We start from the raw sequence: 25,616 nt of genomic DNA on the forward strand, positions 1-25,616 counted from the left end.
GCTCCTGTTGGGCACCGTAATAATTGAAGCTTCCTTGAAGTAGGTGGGTACCACACACTGCCAGATCGAGGGGTTGAAGATATCCGTGAATACACCAGCCAGCTGGTCAGCACAGGTCTTCAGTACTCGGCCAGGTACTCCATCCAGACTGGATGCTTTCCTTGGATTCACTCTCTTGAAGGCAGCCTGCAGGTCATCTTCAGATACTGAGACCAAATGACCATCGGGAGACAGGGGGGTGCACGATGGTTCCTCCCTCTTCTGGTGGACAAAGTGAGCATAGAAGGCATTGAGCTCGTCTGGAAGCGAAGCTGTGCTGTCCCCTTTTATCACAAGATTTACCTTTGCAGGAGGTTCTGGCATTCAAACCCTGCCACAGCTGTCAAGCATCTCTCTTTTATTCCAGTCTAGCCTGGAATCTCCACGTTGCCTGAGAGATGGTTTCTGGAGATCAAACCTGCAGCTCTTGTAGCATTCCTGATCTCCAGATTTGAATGCCTCTGACCTGGCACTCAGCAGGTTCCGGATCTCATTGCTCATCCAGGCCTACTGAATTGGGAAAAGCCTGAATGATTTTGTGGGGACACACGCCTCCACAGCTGTTTTATTGAAGTCTGTAGTGACCCCGGTGTCGTCCTTCAGGTCCTGAGATGAGTTCATGAACATGGCTCAGCCTGCTGACTCAAGGCAATCCTGTAACCGTTCCTCTGCCTCCCAACACCACCCCTCGGTTATCTTGATCTCTGAAGCCTTGTTCCTTAGGCTCTGTCTGTGTGCAGGTAGCAGGAGTACAGCCAAATGATCCCACTGAACAAAATGTGGTCTTGGGAGCAAACGATAGACATTCCTTATCGTAGTGTAGCAGTGATCTCCTGTGTTGGGACATCTGGTGCAACAGGTTACTACTTTCAGATTCATTTTCTTTCAGGTATTTACAGGGAAATGAAGACAGTGGAATTTAGAAAAACTATAAACAGCAAAGACTGACAGACAACCAATGTGCAAAAGACAGATCATGCAAATACTAAAACATAAATATTACTGTGCAATTCAGTTGTGGAGTACTTGAAAGTGAGTCTGCAGGTTATGGAATCAGTTCAGTGAAGATGCCTACACCATTTCAAGAGCATGACTGGTGTAGGGTAACAACTCTTCCTGAACCTGGTGGTGTGGGACCTAAGGCTCCTGTACGTCCTTCCCGATGGCAGCAGTGGAAGAGAGCATGAGGTGGCTGAAGGATGTTGTTGATGATGGATGCAGCTTTCTTGTAGAAGTGCTGCTTGTAAATGTACTGAATGATGGGGAGGGCTTTGCCTGTGATGTACTGGGATGCATCCACCAGTTAGAAACATGGAAAACCTGCAGCACAATACAGGCCCTTCGGCCCACGATGCCGTGCCAAACCTCTACCTATTTTAGAAATTACCTGGCATTACCCAGAGCCCTTTGTTTTTCTAAGCTCCATGTACCTATCCAGGAGTCTGTGAAAATACTCTATTGTATCTGCCTCCACTACCTTTGCCGGTAGCCTATTCCACGCACTCACCACGCTCTGGTAAAAAAAAATTACACCTGACATCTCCACAAATTTCTTGCAGACATTTTCCTTTCCATTCCTGATCATTGTGTTTCCATATCAGGCCATGATGAAACCAGTCAGGTTACTCTCCACTCTGCATCTATATATGTCAAAGTTTGAGATGTCACGCTGATTACACACAGGCAGAGTCTCTGCCCTGCCTGCTTTATAGTGACACTTACTGCTAGTCCCAGGACAGACCCTCTGAAATGATAATGCTCAGAAATTTAATGTTACTGACTCTCTCCACCTCCAGTCCCCTGATGATGACTGATCCGTGGACGTCCGGTTTCCTGCCCCTGTGGTCAGTGATCTGCTGATATTGAGTGAGAGGTTGTCGTTGTGGCACCATTCAACCGGATCACACATCTCCCTCCTGAGGGCAAATGTGTCACAACCCTTGATTCATCCAACAGTGGTGTCATCTGCAAACTTAAATATGTCATTGGGGTTGTACTTAGCCACACAATCACAGGTATAAAGTGAGTAGAGTCATGGGCCAAGCACAACCTTGTGGTGCACCAGTGCTGTTGGTGATTGTGGAGGAGATGTTGACTTTGAATGCAAAGTTTTCACCATGAAGGGAAACAGAAATTACAACTGAGGAAGAAGATTACATTAAAACCAGCAAAATATAAGAATGAAAATTAGTTACTTTTCTCACAGAAATGTGAAAACAGGGGGCCCACTTGTCCACGCTGACATTTGTCAGTCTGCAAGGAGTATTGTGAGCAATGCTGGGCCCTTCATCCAAGGATTGATGTGTTTGCATTGGGGAGGGTCCAGAGCAGGTTGACGAGAATGACCCCGGGAATGAAAAGGTTAACACATTAGGAGCATTTCATGGCTCTGGGCCTGTACTTGCTGGACTTCATAAGAATGAGAAGAGAGTGACATTATAACCACTTGAGTGAACGTGGAGTGGATGTTTCCTGTAGTGGGTTAGTCCAGCACCAGATGGCACACACTCAGAATAGAAGAATGTCTCTTCAGAAAAGAGATAAGAAGACATTTCTTTAGCCAAAGGGTCAGGTACAAGTTCACACCCTCCCTCCCCCACAATATCCCAGCTGTCAGACCTGTGTCCAATCACGTCACCTGTATCTACCCCTTTGTAGACTCCTCACCGCTCTTCACAACTCAGTTCCCATCAGTGTTTGTGATCAGCAAGTTCAGAAATCACGGTCAGCTCTCATTTTCCCCAACCCCCTGTGATGGAGCGGCTTATCAAACGTGTCCTGGACATCTCGGTTCAGTGCGTCACTGGGACCCTTTATCCACAGTTGGTGTTACTGCTCCAACCACTCGAATGTGTTTGTTAAACATGGAGTCACTTTCACCAGACTCTGCTGACTTTGGCTGATGGTTTTGTAAGTTGGCAAAAAATTCCTGCTTTGTTACAGCTCCAAATGTTTCCCTGGTACAAGCGGTGAACACTCAGGTCTGGAGTTTCCTGTTTTCTGCTTTTGCTTCAGACTACAGAATCTGCAGTTTTTATTGTAATTTTTATTTCTTCTCTATTTACTTATTTTTTTCTCCAATTTGGAGCAAAGGAGTTACTCAAAGTGCTCTTTCCGACAGACACAGACTGGTTTTGAACCCTGTCGTTGTTTCCGTCTCCTATCGTGTCTGGATTTTAGTCTCCGATACTCCAGCACCTGGGTCCTGACCATCCTCACCCAGGTCTGCCATCACTGATGAAGTTTATTGATATGGTTCATATGGGCCTCAGTCAGGCCATTTGGGAAATTGGATCCAGAATTGGCTTTGCAATAGGAGACAGAGTGATGGCAGAGAGTAGTTTTGTGATCAGATGCTGGTGACAAGTGTTGTTCCACATGAATCTGTTCTGTGACCCTTGCTATTTGTGATACAACTGAGTGATTTGGGAGTGGATATAGGAACCGTGAGCAGTAAGTTCACACTGACTGTGAGACGATGGAGTTATTGCTGGTGTGGATGGTCATCTTTGGCTAAAGTGTGACATCAATGTGTTGATGAAATGAGCTGAGACCAAAACAAGTAGATCAGTTGGTGTGAGAATTGGGATTTCCCATCAAACAACCCCAAAACTCCCATGGGGGAGATCAGTGTGTCAACACCACAACAGTGTAATGAAGAGAAAGCGACAACCCTTTCCTCTTCCAGGTTAGTGGCTTTTAAAAGAGCCTTTTGTTGTGCTTGCTGCCGAGGCCAGGCTGAAGCTCGCTTCCGGCGGATGCGGCGAGCCAACTGAATTTCTTTGGGCACAAGGGTGACTCGCTTGGTGTGGATGGTGCAAAGAGCCCGACCAGGTAAGCCTCGTTATTCTCCTCCAGGCCTTTGATGGTCGAGCTCTGGAAGCATAGATCGGTTTTGAAGTCCTGCCTGATCTTCTGCACCAGATGCTGGAAGGGAAGTTTACAGATGAGCAGATCGGTGGATTTCTAGTAGCATTGGTTCCCTGTCAGAGTCACGGTGATGGGCCGATAGCTCCCCAAGAATACCCACACAGACACCCAGGGATATTCAGTGCTCCTTTACACTTATCAATTATTTACAGAGTCACAGTGATGGGCCAGTAGTGCCCCAACAATACGTACACAGACACCCCAGAATATTCGGTGCTACTTTACATTTATCAATTATTTTACTGATATGGTGCTTCCACGTCGGCTTATTATCAAGCCACATGCCATAAAATCTTACCACTGACACTTATTCAAGAGTTTGAACATATAATTTCAGATCAATTGCTATTGAGGATGATATGGATCAATAAAGAGGTCTATTGATCATCTTAGTAAAACACAAATGTATTTTAGCTTCTGAAAGCTTAAAACCCTGTCTATATTCCCACTGTTTGACTTTATTAATCACTAATCACATTCTTTATACAATTCAATTGAATTTTCTACCTCTGATCCATAAATCTGCATCATCTGCAAAAAGTCATTTCCCCACCCCAGTACCTATCTCAGAAAAAAAATCACTAATCATAATATTAAACAATAAGGGGCTACAAATACTGTCTTATGGGGTCCCATTCTCTACCACATAGAAGCCCAAATATACCTTACGTATCCTTAACTGCCTGGAGCATACAAATAAAAAACTCAGAAAAAAATAATGTAGCCTTCTTCTCACTCCACATTTCTATAATTTAATCCTTTCATAACACAAGATGTTTTTTTTCAATACAAAAATACTGCAATTACAACTTCTTTATTTACAAGTGCTTTCCCAATATCATCTTCCGAATATAAAACTGAATCCAATGTCATTCTGCACTTTCAAAATCCACACTGATAAAATGCTACATCACCTCTCTTTTCCAAAATATAATTCATTAACTCTATTACCATACGTTCCGTAAGTTTACCGAAATGAGATGGGATGTTAATGATATTGGTCTATAATTAGAAGGATCCTGTGGGGATTTCCAGGTTTCGGAACAGGTACTACCATTTTCTATAAGGAGGAAATATGGTCTAAACTCCAAATATGATTCCAAATTGTTAATATTATCTCAAGAGTTGTAAGCTATTTGTTTAAACATACAATAACATATATCATCCTTTCCTACAGCCATCTGACTTGCACTGTTAATAGCTTTCTTACATTCACACAAATAAACTCTACGTAACTAATACTATCATTGTTACAGCTGGCTTTCAACACATCAGTGTATTCACTTAAAACCTCATCTTGACATCATTTAGGCTCTTCACTTAAATTATCTTGATTGTGACTTGCAGCAAATGACCAAGCCAGTAACTCAGCCTTCTCTATTTCAGTAGAGGGGGTACATTCAGATTGGAGGATCGTGACTAGTGGTGTCCCACAAGGATCTGTTCTGGGACCTCTGCTTTTCCTGATTTTCATTGACGACCTGGATGTGGGGGTAGAAGGGTGGGTTGGCAAGTTTGCAGATGACACAAATGTTGGTGGTGTAGTAGATAGTGTAGAGGATTGTCAAAGATTGCAGAGAGACATTGGTAGGATGCAGAAGTGGGCTGAGAAGTGGCAGATGGAGTTCAAGCCTGAGAAGTCTGAGGTGGTACACTTTGGAAGGACAAATTCCAAGGCAGAGTACAAAGTAAATGCCAGCATGCTTGGTAGCATGGAAGAGCAGAGGGATCTGGGGGTACATGTCCACAGATTCCCTGAAAGTTGCCTCACAGGTGGATAGGGTAGTTAAGAAAGCATATGGGGTGTTAGCTTTCATAAGTCCAGGGACAGAGTTTAAGAGTCACGATGTAATGATGCAGCTCTATATAACACTGGTTAGGCCACACTTGGAGTACTGTGTCCAGTTCTGGTCGCCTCACTAGAGGAAGGATGTGGAAGCATTGGAAAGGGTACAGAGGAGATTTACCAGGATGCTGCCTGGTTTAGAGACTATGCATTATGATCAGAGATTGAGGGAGCTAGGGCTTTACTCTTTGGAGTGAAGGAGGATGAGAAGAGACATGATAGAGGTGTACAAGATAATAAAAGGAATAGATTGAATGGATAGCCAGCACCTCTTCCCCAGGGCACCACTGCTCAATACAAGAGGACATGTCTTTAAGGTAAGGGGTGGGAAGTTCAAGGGGGATATTAGAGGAAGGTTTTTTACTCAGAGAGTGGTTGGTGCGTGGAATGCACTGCCTGAGTCAGTGGTGGAGGCAGATACACTAGTGAGGTTTAAGAGACTACTAGACAGGTATATGGAGGAATTTAAGGTGGGGAGTTAAATAGAAGGCAGGGTTTGAGGGTCGGCACAATATTGTGGGCCGAATGGCCTGTACTGTGCTGTACTGTTCTATGTTCTATGTTCTAACAATCACCTTCTTTAATCAATACTGGAATGTTATTAACCCGATGAACCCCACACCCCAATTTTCTGAATCATTCCCCAAACATCTCCAAGTTTAGTATCCTGTCCAATACTATCAGAAGATGACCTCCAGTAAACCTCTTTCACAACCTTCACCACTTTCCTCACCATAGCTTGTACCCTTTCATACTTAATAAGGTCACTCAGAGAATGATAATTCTCAGCTCTCCCAAACACCTTATTTCTCTCCCTAATTCGCTCTGCACACTCCCCCATCCACCAAGGTGCAGTCTTCCTCCTATTAATGTCATTTTTAACAGGCATCACTTCCACCGCAGTTTGATGAATAATGTGACATAATCATTCATTGCAGAAACCCATATCATCCTCAACATTCTCCCAGTTTGCTTCATCAAAATTCCACCTCCTAAGAACAGTCTCCTGCCCCCTATATAACTCCAAACCTAAGCTTATAAATATAGGAAAATAATCACTCCCCATTGTCTCCTCACCCATAACATCTCATTCAGTCACTCCAGCCAGAATGTTTGAAACAGGAGTTAAATTTACAGCAGTTTTCAGACGATTAGAAACATTACATTTCATACCCCTTCCATCATTAAAGCATACAAGATTGGAAATACCTGAACATTCTTCTACAATCAAACAGTTCCATGAATGACCCCACAGTGAACTGTGCATAAAAATCCCCAACCATACAACCCTTAGTGATCTAGAGTGACATATGCTTTCCAACAAATCAAGCAAAAGCTCTCCACAAGAGCTTTACCAATTTAGTAACCCTTCCTGTTGAATCAAATGCTTCTGCTACAAACACCTCATACACTTCATTCACATCCACAACTCTGTGTCCCGCCCCTTCCCATATTAAACATGCAACACCACCCCCTCTATCACCTAACCTATCATGCCATTTTACAATATAATTTCCTGTAAAGGAAATGCCGTAACAGCCCGGTTTCATATTGGGCCGATTTGATGAATCAGAAATAAACTTCCTAATGTCTTGACCATCGCATTTCTCTCATTCCACTGCAATATTCTTAATCCCATTCTGTACCTGCACAAAGAGACTGAAATACAGATACCCCACCCATCAGAGCTTCTTTTACAGTTTCCCATGAAACACCAGTTATACCTAGATACCTTTCAGCAGCTTTCAGAATAATTTTAATTTTCTCAGTATGTCTAGATGACTGAACAGTACAATTCACCACATCCTTTATAAACATCACAAACTTCATTTCATTGACTAGTAAAGTATCTTTATTAATGGACCTGTGATGTGACACATAGCCACTGACTTCATATTCTATCTGACTGGTTATACTTGATCAACATTTGTTTAACTTTGTTGCAAGGCCTCTGTTTAAGACACACCTAACTGTACTTTAACCTGTTCAACCAGCTGCTTTCTTAAGTACTGTACTTCACATCCTTGTAACATGGTGTGAGCTGAATTATCTGCAGCTTAATGTGAAAAAGACAAAGGAGCTGGTGGTAGACCTGAGGAGAGCTAAGGCACCGGTGACCCCTGTTTCCATCCAGGGGGTCAGTGTGGACATGGTGGAGGATTACAAATACCTGGGGGTACAAATTGACAATAAACTGGACTGGTCAAAGAACACTGAGGCTGTCTACAAGAAGGGACAGAGCCATCTCTATTTCCTGAGAAGACTGAGGTTGTTTAACATCTGCCAGACAATGCTGAGGATGTTCTACAAGTCTGTGGTGGCCAGTGCTATTGTGTGCTGGGGCAGCAGGCTGGGTGTAGCAGACACCAACAGAATCAACAAACTCATTTGTAACACCAGTGATGTTGTGGGGATGGAACTGGACTCTCTCACAGTGGTGTCTGAAAGGAGGATGCTGTCTAAGTTGCATGCCATCTTGGACAATGTCTCCCATCCACTACATAATGGACTGGGTGGGCACAGGAGTACATTCAGCCAGAGACTCATTCCACCGAGATGCAACACTGAGCATCATAGAAAGTCATTCCTGCCTGTGGCCATCAAACTTTACAACTCCTCCCATGGAGGGTCAGACACCCTGAGCCAATAGGCTGGTCCTGGACTTATTTCATAATTTACTGGCATAATTTACATATTACTATTAAACTATTTATGGTTCTATTGCTATTTATTATTTATGGTGCAACTGTAACAAAAACCAATTTCCCCCAGGATCAATAAAGTATGACTATGACTATGACTATGACTAGACTGCACTATGTTCTCCTCTACAATTACACCAGTCAAACTTTACACCTTCACAATCTTCATACTTAAGTTTCCCACAACACTAACTACACCTTAGTTTCCCAGGAGATACTGCCACAAGATGCCCAAATCTCTGACATTGTGACATCTAAGCGGAGGTGGAATATGCGCTCGTGCATTATAACTAACATACCCCAGACTAACTTTACTTGAAAGCTTCACCTCATCAAAATATATCAATGCAGTTAAACTGTCCATGTTTTCTCCATTTCAAACTACTTGTAATCTCTGCAACACACACACAAAATGCTGGTGAACGCAGCAGGCCAGGCAGCATCTATAGGAAGGGGTACAGTCGACGTTTCGGCCCGAGTCCTGACGAAGGGTCTCGGTCCGAAACGTCGACTGCAACTGTTTCTATAGACGCTACCTGACCTGCTGCGTTCACCAGCACTTTTGTGTGTGTGTTGCTTGAATTTGCAGTATCTGCAGATATCCTCGTGTTTGCACTTGTAATCTATTTACATTCTTAATCTCTTTATCGAAATCTCCACCAGAACACCTGTCCTAACACCCCGATACCTGTATTTTCATTAGGCAACACAGATACCATCTTTTTTTAACCAAATAAAGTCTTCAAATGTAATGCCTTCTCACAGTTTCTTATCTTAACGATTAGCACATCACCTCCCCTTAAGGTTTGAGCACAATCTATATTCCCTAAAATAGTTACCAAATTTAGTTAATTTCAAATGAGAAAACGTGCAGATGCTGGAAATCCAAGCTACACAAATGAAATGCCGGAGGAACTGAGGACTGATGAATGGTCTCGGTCTGAAATGTCGACTGAACTCTTTTCATAGATGCTGTTGAATTCCTCCAGCATTTTGTGTATTGCTGCAGTTAATTTAATGGGATTGGTAAAATAAATCTGTTTCGGGTAAAATTTAAACAGTACCTTGAAGTCTTCTTTCCTTTTTTAAGTATCCTCTCAAATCTCTTGAAATGATTGCAATATTGTTTTCCTTTTTCCGTTTTACAGATCTAGATCCAACTTCATTCCAACCTCTTACCGCACTCACCCGGACCCTTTATTTCCGGTTCCTTTTCCAGACACTCTTCGCCCCCCACCCCCAACCTGAACTTACTTTATTTCCCATCATCCCCGCACATTCACAGCCAGCGCCACCAACGCTACTGAGCCAATCAGCAACTCGCACCGTTTTCAGGTATTTTGCTGTCAATCAGGTCTAGGGGCGGAGCTACGAACCGAATGCTCACGTGTTGTAATGACGTCACAAACTCAATCGTACCTTCCCCCGCCCCCAAATTCATTTTCTGAACGTCTGTTCAGCGGGTCCAGTGTTGCGGGAGGGGCAGGGTGGCTTTAAACCCGGCGTTACACATTCCATGGCATCGTTCTCTCCAAAGTGTTTCAGCTGTTCCTTTGCCTGTCTTCTCCACACAGTCAACCAGACAAACTGAGAGAGTCGGCACGAGTGCTGGGAAAGTGCGGGAGTTCATATCTCACGGCAGCAGTCTCTGTATAATGTTTCGGAGTGACGGATTCGGTCATTGAGTGTAACGTCAAACGGCCTTGAGATACAGACGTCGTGAGGGAAAAGTGAAAACAAAATGATGAATGTCCCTTGTTCTCGGGAAACACTCCAGTTTTGGGCTATTTGCACACTAGATTGTCCCATATTATAATCCCGTCTTCATTTGAAGCAGGAAAACGGTCTCCTCGTCGGCGAAATGAACCTTGGTCTCCCGCGTGACAGGCGGGGATACTAACCACTGAACTAGCGAAGAGTATGGAACCTATCACACGGATGTCAGTGTGTAGGAGAACTCATAGAGTCACTCTGATGTTCGTTTGCTGAGTGTAGAGCTGGTGCATTTTACCCATCCGCTCCTCACTTTGTGCCTGGACGGGTCTCAGGATTCATTAGCGATTCAGTCACTTACTGTGTTCAAGGACTGGGCAAAGGAGGGGATCCCATTAACGTCTAACTGCGTGTTGTTTGAACGGATATTTATAATCAGGATTTGTTTCCCTTTTACTGATACGTGAAGCAGGAAACCATTTGTAGCCCTTCGAATCTCCCGGGTCGATTCTCCCTTCAGTCGGATCCCAGGTGCTGTGTTTCTCCGGTCTGTCGGAACGTCGCGACATCCAGTGGTCGGAAAAGGAACTGCAACAGAGTGAGGAATGATCCTTCAGAAAACAGCTCAGACACTGAGAATCGAGTTACAGAATCTGATAGCACCAGAGACCATTCAGTAACCGAATCTGGTTTGCATCATGGGGAGATGGTGGTATAGCTGCTTCCCAAGCAGTTGACACGGTTTCCATTCCCGGCCATTGCAGGTTGTACACTTTCAGGCTAAAAAAAATCCCTCGCCAAGCATCATGAACGCAGAACTCTAATTCCTGAGCAATTTGTTCTGAGTGAAATTCACTCTAATGGATCTGATGAATTCCTCATGTACGATGGTGGTGGTCCCTCATGTAGGATGATCGAGGACCCCGAACTGAACGAGAAAAACAGCATTAGACCAGGGAAGTCGGTTAGTTCCACGGACTCCGCTGTAGGAAACACACACTTTCTGGTCAAATCGAACATACATTTTCCTAACCAAAGACATGACCTGCCCCAGATATTCTCTCGTTCCCTCTTTCATCCGGCAGAAAGTACAAAAGCTTGAAAGCACGCGTCACAGTCTCAGGGATAGTTTCAGTCCCACTGTTGTGTCTATTGAATGGTTTCCCATAAGGTAGGATGGACGTTTGACCTCATAATCCACCTCGGTACGAAGCTGCACCTTATTATTTACCTGCGCCGTGCTTTCTCTGTCGCTGTTACACTTTATTTTGCATTTTGTTATTGCTTCACCTTGTTCTCTCCCAATACAGTGTGTAATCGTTTGATCTCTCTGAACAGTGAGAATGAGAAGCTTTTAACTGTATTACGGTACAGTATGTGACTGAAACTCGTAGAACAGATTCAATTCCCCCTGAGCCCGTTGCGGCAGCAGTAGGGAGCGCCGGCCTCCGGACAGCGCAGAGTTTCCCAGCTGGTAATGAAACACAGCAGAAAAACAAGAGCTGAGATCACAGAGGGGGAACAGTGAGAGAGGGTTTCACTAACTCCCGTCGAAGGGAAGATTCAAACTTCTTCAGAGTACGCAGCCCTATCGACATCATTGGATCTGGGGTTGAGAGGTTGAAAGGTTCTCGGCATGCACATCAGCGAGGATCTCACGAGTCTGTAAATACCGGCTGCATGGTGAAAAAGGCACAGCAGCGCCTCTTTCACCCCAGACAGTTGAAGAAATTTGGTATGGGTCCCCAAATCCTAAGGACTTTCTACAGGCACAGAATTGGGAGCACCCTGACTGGCTGCATCACTGCCTGGTATGGGAACTGTACTTCCCTCAATCGCAGGACTCTGCAGAGAGTGGTGCGGACAGCCCAGCGCATCGGTAGATGTGAACCTCCCACTATTCAGGACATTTACAGAGACAGGTTTGTAAAAATGGTCCGAAGGATTGTTGAGGATCCGAGTGACCCGAATCTCAAACTGTTTCTGCTGCTACCATCCGGGAAACAGTACCGCAGCATAAAAGCCAGGACCAACAGGCTCCGGGACAGCTTCTTCCACCAGACCATCAGAATGATTAATTCAAGCTGATAGAATCGTATTTCTGTCATATTGACTGTAATAAATATAGTAATATCTACTACATATTTACTATAAATTGCACATTGCACATTTAAACGGAGACGTAACGTAAATATTTTTACTCCTCATGTATGTGAAGGACGTAATTACTAAAGTCAGTTCAATCCAATCCAATTCCATGGAAGAGATTTCGTCGTGCACTAGTCGAATCACAAACAAGAAAATGTGCAGCAGATGCTGGAAATCCAAGCAACACACACAAAAGGCTGGAACACACACAAAATAACTCAGTAGGCTAGGCTGCTTCATGATCTTGAAGAAGGGTTTCGGCCTGAAACACTGACTGTGTACTTTATTCCATAGATGCTGCTGAACATTTTCTCGGTTACAAGAGAGAGAGAAAAAAATACCGGAATACTAGCGTCCCTGGGTGGGCTCGAACCACCAACCTTTCGGTTAACAGCCGAACGCGCTCACCGATTGCGCCACAGAGACAAGAATTGAACAAGTACGATTAAATGAAGAATTTCAATTGAAATGCGGTTTCCTCTCTAGATGTATGATGTGACACATTGGTGTTTCAAAACATGAGGATGAATATCTGCTGCCGCCAACAGAGAATATAGCAGAGGATGGTTTCGATCCATTGACCTCTGGGTTATGGACCCAGCACGCTTCCGCTGCGCCACTCTGCTACAGGGATTATTAAGAATTGTAGAACTGTGAATGTTGCGCGATGTTTTGTGTGAATGTATGTATGTGTTTATGCCTGTGTCTGTAAATGTCTGGGTCTGGTTCTCTGTCTGTATATGCCTGTGTCTGTACATGTCATGCTCTGGGTCTGTGCCAGTATATGTCTGGGTCCATTCCGTCTCTTTCTCGTATACAAACTCAAACGTACTTCATTTCTTTTGTTCATTCCCTGTTTTTCCTCTTTCTCTTTTTCTCCACCTTTCTTTCTTGTTTCCCCACTTTCTGGCCCATCTGGTTATTATCTCCGTGCCTTTTGTGTTCTATCCCGTCTTGCACCTCGTTCCCGATATTTCACCCGCGAAATGTGTTTTACTTCACTTAATTGTCTAGACGGACAATTCATCCCACTGGTAAGCTCATTTTTAATAAATAGGACGTTTTCAGCCGAGGTGCCATTAACTTCCTAATCCTGTCCTGATGATTGAATGAATGTCGGAGTTCCTTCAGTGTTGAACCCGCAGTTCACCTTGTGAGCGGAACTCGCGACGTTGATGTACTGCAAGCACTCACCTCAAACGCAGCAACTCCTCCACCGGGATTACCTGTTGGTGTCATGTTCAGACCATCACGGCCGGACCAGTGAGTGACAGATGGGGAGATGTGGAGTATCGCTGATGCTTCGCACCTCCCTGCCACGCGGGGCGGGTTTTCCATTTCACCACCACAGCTTTGTAACTGAAACAGTAAGGGTCGGGTTTTAACTCTCCACGTGGGACGGTGTGAAGACAGGCAGGCAGTTGCTTATCCCCTGGTCTGCTGAGTTACTCCAGCATTTTGTGTGTGTTGCTCGGAATTTCAACATCTGGGATTTCCCACCGATTTTTTTAAATTCACAGTCACCAACCTGGAGATGCCGGGGATTGAATTCCTTGCCTGTCCATCGCCTCCCCTGGTGCTCCTCCTCCGTTTCCTTTCTTCCATGGCCTTCTGTCCTCTCCTATCAGACTCCCTCTTTTCCAGTCCTGTATCTCTTTCGCAAAACAACTTCCCAACTGTTTGCTCTGCCCAGCCCCTCCCGGTTTCACCACTCACTTGGCTTCATCCTTTCCTTTCCCTACATTTTAATTCTACCACTCATCTTTTTATTGCTCCAGTCCTGCTGAAGGATCTCGGCCTGAAACGTCGACTGTTCTCTTTTCCATAGATGCTGCCTGTTCCTCCAGCATTTTGTATGTGTTGATCCGTGTCTTCTATCTCACTTGGCAAACCGCTGAATCTGCTTCCTCATAACATCTCCCCAAATCTTTGATTAGATTAGATTATGAGGATACTCCGTCCTCGTTTATTGTCATTTAGTAATGCCTGCATTAAGAAATGATACAATGTTCCTCCAGTATGATATCACAGAAATACAAGACAGACCAAGACCAAAACTGACAAAAAGACGCATAATTATAACATACATGTATAGTTACAACAGTGCAAAACAATACCGTAATTTGATACAGAGCAGGCCATGGGCACGGTAAAAAAAAAATGTCTCAGAGTCCCGATAGCCCCATCATCTCACGCAGATGGTAGAAGGATGAAAATCTCTACCTGCCATGAACCTCCAGCTTGCCGATGCAGCATCCTGGAAGCATTCGATTACAGCCGATTCTGAGTCCGTCCAAAAACTTCGAGTCTCCGACACCGAGCACCGGGCACCATCTCTGCCGAGAGCTTCGACCCTGGCCCCAGCCGCCAAGCAACAGGCAACGCTGAGGATTCGGGGCCTTCCCCTCTGGAGATTCTGGATCGCACAGTATAGCGGCAGCGAAACAGACATGTCAGAAGTTTCACCAGATGTTCCTCTGTGTTTCTCACGTCCGCCTCCATCAAATCAGGATTGTGCACGGCACCCTACTTGACAGATTACAGATATTCATTCCGGAGTGGCCACTGCGTGCTGCGTCGTGCAGCTATCTTCTCTGCTTTTTAAGTAGATATTCTGAGAAATGTTCTTATGTGGTAAAAATAAAATTCGGATTGATTAATTCAATAAAAGCTATTAACACATACCAAAACCAGCCACAGAAAATGTAATTAAAGTACCTTTTTTGATTTACGAAACTGACCCTTTCCCTTCCAGAGGCAGACTCTTGATACGAGTTGTTTCTCTGGTCTGGGAATGAGTTCCCAAATATTAAATTGAAATTATATCTGCTGGTGAATCTCACACCCACACAAACAACACACACAGAGACAAACATACACACACAGACACACACCAGAGGCGCGCGCGCGCGCGCGCGCGCACACACACACACACACACGCACATTTACGCTGGAAAACTGAAAGTCTAAATGTGACAAAACAGAGGGATATAAAAAAAAACAGGTCTGGAAATACCTCAGAGGACCTGTCTAAATATTCGTTGCATGCGGACATCAATAATTACGCGACGGTCATAACCTCCTGGCAGCGTGTTATGCCTTTGAAGAGACGGTGCTGTGGAAGACAACACCGTAAGAAGCACTGGAAACATTTTAGGTAGTTGAGCTATCACGGAAGTAGCGTTATAGGAGCGAGTTGACAAACTCAGCTCACGAAATTAAATGAAAGAAGTGAGAAGGGAATCTATGCCAGAAGCCAAGTGAGAGCGCAGTGCGGATGGTGAGGGACGAGGGAGCAGCAGCGAGGGAAGGATGAAGGAGGAAATATAACTTCCTCAGTGTTATCATTTCAGATTCTCTCTCCTGGGCCCGGCACATACCTCCTGTTACAAAGAAGGCACGGCGGTGCTCTACATGTCATCTAAAGATTTGACAGACTTCAACAGATGTGTGGTGGAGATTATATTGACTGGTGGCAAGAGGACCTGACATGGAACCGCCAGTGTCCTTGTATGGAAAAGCCCAGAAAGCGTAATGGATAGAGTCCAGTCCAGCACAGTTATGCCCCTCCCCACCGCTGAGCGCATCTACACGGAATAGAGGGCCGCGACCATGCAGGTCATACTCTCTTCACACAGCTCCATCAGGAAGGAGGTAACACATCAACAGACCCATCACCCCGCAACCATCAGACTCCTGAAGAAGAATGGATAGCTTCATTCACCCAACACTGAACTGTACCCACAACCCATAAACTCACTTTCAAGTCTGTTCATGTTCTCGACATTTATTGATTATTTATTTATTATTAATATTTCGTTTGTTCTTTATTGTATTTGCATAGTTTATAGTCTTTTGCACATCGCTCGTCTGCTGTCTTTCTTGAGTGCGGTCTTTCATTGATTCTATTGTGTTTCATTGTATTTACAGTGGATGCTCATGTGGTTACGAGTATATACTTCGGTAATAAATTTCGTTTAATCTTTCAACTTTGTACCTTAGGGAGATGAATCCATTTGGTGAGATGCGGATGCTGTTTCACATTGTTGGGCAGGAGGTGAAAAGATTGGCGCAGACCCACAGCTTTATTCTCTGGGACAGGATTGTGGCAGAGGACTGCACCGAACGGAATGCATTATCTACGGAAATAGAAGATAGGAATCTGTGGCATTCATTGCTGAGGAAGCCAAGTAATTTGTATATTAAAAACGGACGGCTCTGGTGGTAAAGTTACTGGGTCTATTTAAAGCGGACGTAGGTAAGTTCTTAAATATTAAGAGTGTCACACATTATGGAAAGACGGCAGGAGAATAGGGTTGGGAGGGATAATAAATCAGCCACGATCGAATGGAGGAGCAGACTCCATGGGCCCAGTCACATAACACTGCTCCTGTGTCTGATGCTGTTATTGACTGATAGCATTGATTCTGAGATACTGTATTCATGCGGATCATTGTGTCTAATTGTTCAAAGAAGATTTAAACAAATTTATCAACTGCAGTAGTGAAACTGAATTAACATTACTTCGAGGTAAACTGTGCACTAAACCTCTGCACTATACCAGGAACTGACAGTTATAGATTGAACCCCACGCTCTCAGTTTGTGCCAGAGATTGATGGATACAGAATGAAGCCCACACTCTCACACTGTAACAGAGACTGACAGGTACAGAATGAACCCCACACCCTCACACTGTACCAGAGACTGACAGGTACAGAATGAACCCCACACACTCACACTGTACCAGAGACTGACAGGTACAGAATGAACCCCACACTCTAACACTGTACCAGACAGTGAGAGGTACAGAGTGAAGCCCACACTCTCACATTGTACCAGAGACTGACTGATACAGAATGAACCCCACACTCTCACACTGTACCAGAGACTGACAGGTACAGAATGAACCCCCAGTCTCATTTGCACCAGAGACTGACAGGTACAGAATGAACCTCCAGTCTCACCTACACCAGAGATTGACAGGTACGAAATGAAACCCACACTCTTACACTGTACAGAGACTAATGTGTAGAAATGTTTTTGACCTGCCTGTTTTGTGAAACATACTCAAATTTACTGATAAACCCTGCACCATGCCTACTTGTTACCTCTTGAATAAATCCACGCATCACGTGATCGTGACTCGTCTCTGCCTTTCTAAAATGAGATTACACTGTACCTGTGTCCTCTCAAACTGAATGCGAACATTGTATTTACCTCCTTACTCCCAACTCAAGCTGCAAGTCAGCATTTGGGGAATCCTGCACAAGGACACCTAACTTCATTTGTACCTAATGTCTGAATTTTCTCCTTATTGAAAAATCAGTTGACAAGAAAATAATTTATTTGTAAAATAATGCTTAATAATGGACTCCAACATCATGTTAAACACTGAAATCAGGCCATATGGTTGTTGCCCCCTTCCATTCTTCGAAAGGTGGAGAGAGAGTTTCAATTTTCCACTTTCCGGAAACATTTCTGAATCTAGTGATTCTTGAAAAGATGCACCATCTGTTCAGCTACCTCTTTCATATCTCTGCAATGAAGTCCATCCGGCACAGATGAATCCGCTTCCCAAGCGCGTCAGCCTGTTCAGTTATGGGAGGCGACGGGACGACACAAAGTGACTGGGGCGCCGAGGCGAGGAATAGGTGGATACGCGGGACAAAATTGTTCAAAAGACTGGGGAATGTATCGCCCCATGATTAACTCGGTTGTGTGATACAGATACAGATACGGTGTCTCTGGCCATGGAGAACAACGACTTGCTCCTTCTTTCTGCAGAAAGTGACATCAATAGCCAGCGGTGGAATGAGAATGATGTGCTTACATATTTTGACAGTTTTGAGGATTTCGCCCTCTTCGATAGACTGGGACACGAGTGTGCACCTTGATAGACCAGGGACGAGGGACGCATGATGCTTTAATCATGCAAAGAATGCAAACAACACTTAAAGGGAAAATTAGGAGAGGAAAGGAAAGTATAAGTTTGCTTTGGCAGACAACTGGAAGGAGAATCCCAAGGGATTCTACAGATATATTAAGAGCAAAAGGATAGCGAGGAAACAACATTGGCCTTCACGATGGTCAGCGTGGTCATCTGTAAATGGAACCAAAGGAGATTAGGGAGAACTTAAAAGAATATTGTTTTACTTTAATTTTCTCAGGAAACGGACGCACGATCTATATAACTAAGGTAAAACATTAGTGAGGTTATGGGCAATACTCTGATTGCAAAAGAGGGGGCAAATTGGGGTGTAAATACTTCATGGCCTCGTAAGGTATCCCTTTGTCCTTGTTGAAGGTTAGTGCAGAAATAGCAGGGGCGATTCTCATTTTGGTCTGGCACATAAATACCTCTGCAAACCAGGGATTGTTTGCTGGACTGTTCCGTTCCCTTCCTGCCTGAAACCGTCGCCTGCATCCTCGTCAGTATCCCCATCAAGTTCAACCGCTGGAGTGAGAGTGGAGCATTGCCACGCCAAGGGAAGAAACTATCTATCGTTGAGTTCGGAACTGTCTCTTTTTGTCCCCGTGTTTAGTGTCCGTGTTCTGTGTCCGTGCTCCCTTTCTGCTGCCGTACCTAGATACAATATGTGACAAAAGCTTCTCTTTCATACTATTCATAGACATCATATCATTACACAGTTCCTTGAGAGAGAACAAGGAAAATAAATAATAAAATGCAGAATAAAGTGCAACAGCGACAGAGAAAGCACAGTGCGGGTAAACAATAAGGTGGAGTGTCATAACGGGGTAGATTGTGAGGTCAAGCGTCCACCTTTTTTCACAAGGAAACCATTCAATAGACAGAACAGCGAGATTGAAATTATCCTTCAGAATGTGGTATGTGTTTCCTTTTTCGTGATCATTCTGCTGGAGTCTAATTGGTTTCCTTCCACAAAAATTATCATGGTGTTTAAGAAGAGAACTGAACAAGGATTAAGTATGATCGCACTGGATGGTGCAGCAGACTCGGCGCCGAATGACTGTGGCCATCAGACATTATCTGTGTCGCACTGCTCAATTGTGATATGCAGGAAGGTTTGGACCTGAACACTTCTGCATTTTAAGTGGGGATGTAGCTCAGTGGAAGAGCGCATGCTTTGCATGTATGAGACTCCCGGGTTCGATCCCCGGCATCTCCACGCTGGTGAGCATTGAATTTTGAATATTGCAAAACTCAAACCCAATCTTCAGGTTTGCAGTCAGCACAATGATGCGTTGAGTCTCAACGTGGACAAGACTAAGGAGATGATTGATTAGGCCAGGGGACCGCTCATCACTGCAAATAAACGGCTCCTCCAGAGAGAGAGAGAGTGGACCACCAAACCTGCGCTCTGAACGCCACAAAGAACAGCAAGAAAGCGCACCGGTGTGTCCACTTCCTGGCTTCAGTGAGACCTCCCCAACCCCTCTTCAATCTGTTTTTATTTCACAGGAGCATCATTGAGCGAGCTCTAACCACTTGCTAAACCGTCTGGTACGAGAATCGCAGGACATCCGACGGCAGGACTCTACAGAGGGGAGAGAGAACTGCTGACAGCAGCTCACTTTCACATTCAGACCCAGTGATTTGCGGACTATTGAAAACTGACGGAATTCTGATCTTCATTCGATCATATGGACGGATTGGGAGGTGAACGAGACTCGGGATTGGACAAAATAAATCCCGGAGTGTGGGTGTATTCTCCGCTGCACCTCAGACTGCGGTCGCTGCTCGTTATGTCGGAGACTGACCGAAATAGCATCCACAAATGGAGGAGAAATTCAGCGGGCCAGGCGGCATCTCGCACGAAACATCGACTGTTTACTGCTCCCCAGAGATGCTGTCTGACCTGGTGATTTGCTCCGGCATTCTGTGCTTGGGATTTCCAGCACCTGTGTTTATAGCCTAAATAACAGCCCGCTGACAGAGAGAAGGAAGGCAAGGAGACACAGAGGGAGATAACCAGCGTGTCTGACTGCAGGGCCGTAGGAATAGGGCCAGAATGATAATGAAAATCAGATCCGTTGCTGAAATGTCGGGGACGAGATATCCGGCTGGGTCGGAGCACAGAGACCGGATAATAACCGGATGGGGCAGGAAGTGACGAACAGGGAAAAGAGGACGGGGAGGAAGGTAAAAGCGTGAGAGAGACACGAGAGAAATTAGACAGGGAAAATAATCCAACAAACAAAACAATAGATAATCGGGGGAAAGCGTCAAAATTTACAAATAGAAAGACAGGAGAAGAACAGAGATATTTACCTATCAGCAGTATAGCGCAGCGGGAATGTGCTGGGCCCGTTATGCAGAGGCCGACACGTCGAAACCACCGTCTGCTATTCTTCAACAGATTTTTTTTACCGCAAATCGCCGTCACGTCACCTGTGTACAGAACACACATTTAACTTAAAAAGAAAAACTTGTACTTCTAACTGAAATTTCCGTCCACTCACTTCATCACTTTCTGAGATTTGTTGAGAACTTCGAGGGTAAAACGACAATTGCTGTTGTGCTCAGCGTTTGTCCAACACATCCGGTTCTCCGCTGCATGAAGCTGTGTCTGGTATTGAACAGATTGAACAGAAAATACTGGAAACACTCATCACCTCAAGAAACATTTGTGAGTGATGAAACGGGATTACGCTTTCTGATCTTGACACTTAATTAGAAATGATGAGAGAAGAAGAAGATGGGTGGGAAGTGAAACGGGGGACATCTCTGATAGGGCGACCCCAATATACGATGACGGTAAGACAAATAGGGAAGAGAAAAACTGGTCTAAAATGGCAGAAGAACGACGGGCAGAAATGTCATTTCATAGAGAAGGAAGTGATGTGGCTGAGTGATTCCAGACCGAGGCGTTTATGTGACAAGTGCTGAAAAACAGGTACAACTCACGGCGATCGCCGGGAATCGAACCCGGGTGAGCTGCTTGAAAGGCAGCTGTGCTCATCCCTATACCACTGTCGCTCCATGTTGCGGGAGTTTCGAGTAGCGAAGCGGCTCCCATGCGCCATGTGATTCCACCAGATCCCGAGCTGCTCTCTGTCGGATCAATCCTCACTCTGCAGCAGGTTTTATTCCTGCAAATGGCGCCGGCCTCACGCATCAGCAAATGGGAAAGAAAATTCTGATTGTTCATGTTCTTTAGAAAAGCCGATGAATATGTAAGTATGAGTTGAGTTTAGGAATAAATAAAATAACCACCAACAACCACATTGCTGGGATTATACTGTAATTCTCTCCATAGCTGGTAAAATTCTGAGGAGCAGATCTGCTGGCAAATCACACAGAAATGTCATTTTGTAGATAGGATTACAGCAATCAGACATTTCAACTTCTCCAAAATTAACCAGATCATTTTTTAGGCAAGATAAGAAATGGAATTTTTGAAGTGCATCTGGAAGAGTATTTTCGTTCCTGTCCATCGATAGTCCTATCAAACTAGGTTAGGAAATTCACTCTGTAAATACGGTAATCAAAACTCGCACTTCATTGTCTCTGCATAAACAACAACGTAACTGTGTCGACACCGGGCCAACAACTTAGAACAGGAATTCTGCTGTTCCCGCTATACCAATACTCACTCAGACTAATTTTCTCATCTATATCACCAAACTAGGGCATCTCAGTTAGCCAAGTGATCCATCCTTTCTTCTCTCAGTCACCGACTTGGGAGTTCTTCCTTGCGATGGTGGGTTTCTAGAAAGAGTTATTGCTGCTAGCACATTCGAAGTTTCCACTTTTATATTCATATTTTCCAGTTCAGTTATCCCATTCCAGTGTCATTGACTGTAGGCCATCTGATTGGTTTGAATTCTCCTGTTTGTTGACTCTGCTCCAGGTCAGCAACCATTAATTGCCCTCTTCCCAGCAAGCGTCAATCAGTAATTTATGGCTCTTTGTTCCCTTCAGGAACCAGTTTGTGTCATGGTCCGCTCCGTGAAGTCTGCATTCCGGTTCACAGTCCAGTCCGTGGACTCAGGACTCCCGGTCTTCCAAATGTCCCTTGTTTTGATTGAGTTAATCATAGGCACCTGTTTCCCATCTTGTGGCTTGGAACATAAGTAGCCTTGGGGTTGAGTGCGGGCTGCTGGTTTGTCTTGTCATGATCCCCTGGGAGCAACCTGCCTGTGGAAGGCTCGAGCGGCCACTTCCCATCTTAAGGTCGCGTTGGAGAACCATCTCTTCATGGAGGCTTGCTGTCGGTAGTCGGAGCTGTCTTTGTGGTATGGATTCGGCTGTTTCCAGGGCCAGCTGAGAGGCTGCCAGCCACTCCGAGCTATGTACGGATCCGGTTGTTTCTGTAGTCAGCTGAGGTTGCTGGCCGAACTGCGACTCGGAGCAACCCCAATGCAGAGGTGGCACTTTCTGTAGTTCTTTGGTGTTTATTTCTTCTTGTCCTTGCCTCCGTGGGGGTAAGTCAAGCCGTTTCTTCCGTTGCCTGTGGGGAGATCTGTCTTGTCTTGTCCACGCCTCCGTGGGGTAAGTCAGGCAGTTCTGCCGTTGCCCTGCATGGGGTCCTGTCTTGTCTTGCCTTGTCTTTGCCTCTGTTGGGTAAGTCCGGCCGTTCTGCCGTTACCCGACAGATGGACGTGTCCCACCTTGGTGTGCAGATGAAGTTGAGTTCTGGCTTGTCTAAGGATAAGTCCTCGCTCTCTGTCTATGTACTGTCCTGTCTCATGTTTGTGTCGTGTTAAAGATGAGTCCCGGCTTTTCGAAGTATAAATCCCGGCTCTATGTTTATGTACAGTTCGCAGTCTGTCTCCGAGTTTCAGCCTTCGAGTTATCAGCCTCTGCAGGCCTCAAGAACCAAGAGCCAAGACCCCAGCCTGCAGGCTTCAAGAGCCAAGTCCAAGACCCCAGCCTCAAGCCCCAAGACTCTAGACCCCAGCCACGTCCTGTCCTGTAGTTATGTCCTGTCCTTGCCTGGTTCTAGGGCCCGAGCCCTAGTCCAGACTCAGGTTCTGGCTCTTTGTCCAGTCTCTGGCTCGGAGCCCAAGGCTAGGCTCCTAGTGCTTAGTTCCTTGTCCGGGTTCCCTGTCTTGTCCATGTCCTAACCCAAGTCTGTGTTCTCGTTCGTGCTCGTTTGCATCCTGTCACGTCCCTGCCCTAGTCAAGTCCCGTTCCTTGTACTTCAGTGTCTGTGTCTTCCTGTTGGGTCCACCATCTACGCCAACCGCCCTCCTTCCCCCGCCATTGTGACAGTTTCAATCACTCCAGGCAGGGATTGACCCCAACATTCACACATTTGCATGTTATGTTATATCAAAAACACTTCACAATAACTTCTAATTTGGAAAAGATTTCTTAACCCGCAATTTACCTGAAGCAACGTTGTTTAATTTTAAAACAACCAAAATTTTCATCTCATAAAATGGAAGATGTAAAACGGTTCCACAAAATTACATGTTCACTTCCAAGTACATGGCTGGTACAAAGACACTTGTTCTGTCTGCTTCCACTGTCCTTGAGCCATTCGAGTTCTATGTTATGTTACATATTTGAAATCTTCCGTGGCCAACATCTCCTCCTTTTTCATCCACGGAAAATTGTGGGGATCACATTACTCTTTGTCTCAGTGAATATAGCACAAAAGGAACAGCAGAATTCATGACTATATCAAAAAATACCGATAAGGATTTAAAAATAATGTCATAACAAAAGCGTGAAGAAACATGATAACGTAACTAATTTCATACCATATATCAAGGAATTTAACAGGAATTAATAATTTTAAAATAGAACATAGCTATAAGAAATTAAACGATCAACAAAAAAAATTTAGAATGGCATGTGCTTTTCAAACACTGAACTTATTAAAATTAGCCTTAAAAAAAAACAACAACACCGGGGGAAATACCTTGTGTAACCATCAGAACAAAGAGCAAAGCAATAATAACATGGGAAGTAAAACATATCCATTTAAACCTCAGTTCCAAACTTTATTCCAAAAGGGATGGATTCTGCAAAACGTCATTAGCTAAACCCATATAATATTTAATAGTCTTGGATAACAGAGCCCATAGTTTAATAACTTTTTTAAAACATTAAAAACCAAAAAGAATTGCAACTTGGAGTTCCCTTGTCAGATATGCTTGAAGTATCAATGCGATGAGTATTATTCTCCACACCAAGCAAATACCAACATACATTAGCCTCATTTCCTTTACACACTTCGTCCTACATGCAACCTTCAGTGGAGCCTTCGACCATTCTGAGGCCACTCATTAGCAGAATTCAAACACCAATCGCTTCTGAACAGCAGCGTGCTTTAATTACTACTGTGTGTTTAATCCATTGATGGATTATCTACCTTGGCTTGTTCACAACAGCTGTCCAGACTGCAGTCAAGTTAGAGGCAATTTAAAAACAACGTAGTCCAAACAATACACAACACAACACCCAGTGCTGAATTGTTTATTCCCCAGTAGGCTCAACCAAACAGATATCTCGGAGGCATTTCACGCATTCATCAACTTGATTTTCCATCTATATGCTTTTTGAAATACTCCCTCTGACGTAATCTGATCTTTCTTACATGTTTTTTTTCTGTCTCCCGCTGTAAATTGTAGACCAGATCCGTGGCTACAATCCGAAAACCTATAAAATACTCCCATCAGGGTCGTCTTAGCCGAGGAGTTTCTTAATCCCCGCAGAAGAATTCTACATCTTCCGATTCTGCTCTGACTGAGACTCCATCCAATTCAGTGCACTGATTTCCTGGTGAAAGGTCATGGAGCTGAACGTGAATTCGGTTTCTCTTTTCTCAGACGCTAACAGATCTGCTGAATATTTCCAGCAATCCCCGCTTTTAGTTCAGGATCAACCCTGTTTATCTGACTCCGGGATTTGAATCCAGCTGTGAAGAACTTGTAGTCGTGGCCGAGTGGTTAAGGCGATGGACTAGAAATCCATTGGGGTTTCCCCGCGCAGGTTCGAATCCTGCCGACTACGTGTATGTATCGCCTTGATTCCTCTTACGGATGCAGATTGTAAAAAGCCAGTCGAAACACCGATCTGTGTTCGCCGCCTCCAAAACCAGAAGTGCACCTGAAGTTCCGCTTTTATTCAGGTGGGCTCTACGACGCAATCCATCAGCGCGTTCGGCACTGTATCCGAAATGCTGGTGGTTCCAGTCTATTCAGGGACGCTGTTGATCCAGTGGCTTTCGCTGTACGCTCCGTGTGTTCCTAATACAGTCATTAAAAACCCACATATAGAAAACAGAACACTACCACGACCTGT

General features: G+C 44.6%; 3 non-coding genes across 3 annotated transcripts; 2 read left to right on the top strand and 1 right to left on the bottom strand.

The window, feature by feature from the left end:
- Nucleotides 1–12,730: 12,730 nt before the first annotated feature.
- Nucleotides 12,731–12,804, bottom strand: trnan-guu (transfer RNA asparagine (anticodon GUU)). The gene has a single exon. It is a non-coding gene; the product is annotated as a tRNA-Asn (tRNA).
- Nucleotides 12,805–19,454: 6,650 nt separating this feature from the next.
- Nucleotides 19,455–19,527, top strand: trnaa-ugc (transfer RNA alanine (anticodon UGC)). The gene has a single exon. It is a non-coding gene; the product is annotated as a tRNA-Ala (tRNA).
- A 5,716-nt stretch (nt 19,528–25,243) lies between these two features.
- On the top strand, nt 25,244–25,325 carry trnas-aga (transfer RNA serine (anticodon AGA)). The gene has a single exon. It is a non-coding gene; the product is annotated as a tRNA-Ser (tRNA).
- Nucleotides 25,326–25,616: the final 291 nt, after the last annotated feature.

Source organism: Mobula birostris, chromosome 28 (genome assembly GCF_030028105.1).
Source record: "Mobula birostris isolate sMobBir1 chromosome 28, sMobBir1.hap1, whole genome shotgun sequence".
NCBI lineage: Eukaryota > Metazoa > Chordata > Chondrichthyes > Myliobatiformes > Myliobatidae > Mobula > Mobula birostris.